Genomic DNA, 2315 nt, shown 5'->3' with positions numbered 1-2315 from the left:
ACAAAGTCTCTTTTCAGGCTCATTTATGGTTTGGGAATTCCATTCAAATCAGGTGTTAGGTGTTTAATATGGTGTTATTTGCACTTTGTGGGAATTGGTTTACTCTGCTTCTTTTTTTTTTTTTTTTTTTGCAATTTTTGGCCGGGGCTGGGTTTGAACCAGCCACCTCTGGCATATGGGGCCAGCACCCTACTCCTTTGAGCCACAGGCGCTGCCCTACTCTACTTCTTTTAATCTAACTAGTGAGTTGGCTGCAATGAAGGAATGTGATTTCTTATCACACAAATAGCACTACAACACCATCTTGTATCGGAAATATATATATATATATATATGTATATATAAACACATATACATACATACAAGGAAAAAACAGACACTAACCCAAACAGCAAACTCCTGATTTTCAGTTTTCTTTTCTTTTTTTCCCCTGGTGCTTTATATATTCAGAAAAACTTCTCTAGTAACAAACTATAGAAATGATCCCTGAAGGTATAGTCTTCTGATTTTCAGTTTCCTCTGCTGCAATTCCCATATAATTCTCCCATAGTACGATGTTTTGTTTTTTTTTTTAAGACGGAGTCTCACTATATCACCCTCAGTAGAGTGCTGTGGCATCACAGCTCACAGTAACCTCAAAGTCTTGGGTTTAAGCGATTCTCTTGCCTCAGACTCCCAAGTAGCAGGGGCTGGGACTACGGTACTCGCCACAACAGCTATGTTGTTTTGTTTAGCTAATCCCTGTAACTTTACAAGTGAGAATTTTCCTTTGTGCTATCTACTCTTAACTCTAAATATTAAATCTGCATAACTTTCTATCTCTTGACTAGCTATATAAAAATGCGCCTTATATGTTTCTTACTGTTGGATATTTAATCTAGGGGACTATGGATTTTACTGACTGGGGTGACGGATAATTCTAGAGGCAGGGATACCACTTCCCAAGGGGAGTCTGAATCAGACAAAGGAACCTAGAAGGTAGAGAAAGGGATGAAGGAAGACGAACTTGCCCTATTTTTGCAACTAGCCACCTGTATTTCTCATATTTAAACCACATTTTCTCAGCCTGGGGTTCCTGGCCAGACTTAGGGGAGGGCCTATGAACAATACCCTAAAATTACACACAAAATGTCTATACGTATGTGAATGTGTGCAACTTTGTGGACATAGATGTATAGCTTTCATCAGAATACTAAAGATTTTCATGATTTAAAAAAGATTTTAAGGACTACTGGTTTTGAGAGAAAAGTCTCAAAGAGCCAATCCCCTCTAGTCACTAAGCTCCAGATGTCCCAGAAGGTGCACCTGGCAGAGAGGGTCTGGGAATCACGACTGATGTGTGCCCCGGGAGCTGCCTCCAGGGAGAGACAAGGGTCAGACATCTGTAGGGAATAAGTAGATCCGGTTTGATGTAGTATGTCTGGAGCCTAGACTGCAGAAAGGTGTGATGTGGGATAAAAGGGAAAAGCAGGGGGGGCTAAGTGGCTTAAAATGTATCATTTAAAATCGAACCCAGGGTTGTGGCAGGTGCCTGTAGTCCCAGCTACAGGCTGAGGCTGAAGGCAAGAGAATCACTTAAACCCAAGAATTTGAGGTTGCTGTGAGCTATGACACCATGGCACTCTACCAAGGGTGACATAGTGAGACTCTGTCTCAAAAATAAATAAACAAATTAAATAAATAAAATAAAATAAAAACCCCAAGGAACAAAATTGCTGCCTTCTGGCTGAGCACAATGGCTCACACCTGTAATCCCAGCACCTGTGAGGCCCAGGCGGGTGGATTGCCTGAGTTGACTAGCCCAAGCCAGAGTGAGACCTCATCTCTAAAAAACAGCCAGGTGGGAGATAGCACTTGTGGTTTAGTAAGTAGGGCACTGGCCCTATATACCAAGGGTGGTGGGTTTGAACCCGGGCCCAGCCAAACTGCAACAAAAAAAAAACCTGGCATTGTGGCAGATGCCTGTAGTCTCAGCTACTGGGAGCCTGAGGCGAGAGAATCACCTAAGCCCAAGAGCTGGAGGTTGCTGTGAGCTGTGACGCTACAGCACTCTACGAAGGGCAACAAAGTGAGACTCTGTCTCTTAAAAAAAAAAAGTAGCCAGGCAGGGCATCCATTGGTCAGTGGTTAGGGCGCCACCACATGCACCAGGACTAGTGAGTTCGAACCCAGTCCAAGCCTACTAAACAAACAAATAGCTGGACATTGTGGCAGGGACCTGTAGCTACTTGGGAGGCTGAGGCAAGAGAATTGCTCAAGCCCGAGAGTTTGAGGTTGCTGTGAGTTAGGACGCAATAGGACTCTACCCAGGGTGA

General features: G+C 43.5%; 1 pseudogene; it reads right to left on the bottom strand.

The window, feature by feature from the left end:
• Window positions 1-406: 406 nt before the first annotated feature.
• LOC111726094 lies at window positions 407-502 on the bottom strand (annotated as a pseudogene).
• Window positions 503-2315: the final 1813 nt, after the last annotated feature.

Source organism: Otolemur garnettii, unplaced genomic scaffold (genome assembly GCF_000181295.1).
Source record: "Otolemur garnettii isolate 467f Iridium unplaced genomic scaffold, OtoGar3 scaffold00053, whole genome shotgun sequence".
Lineage (NCBI taxonomy): Eukaryota > Metazoa > Chordata > Mammalia > Primates > Galagidae > Otolemur > Otolemur garnettii.
The sequence above is the reverse complement of the archived record's forward strand: the minus strand, read 5'-3'. Positions and strand labels throughout refer to the sequence as shown.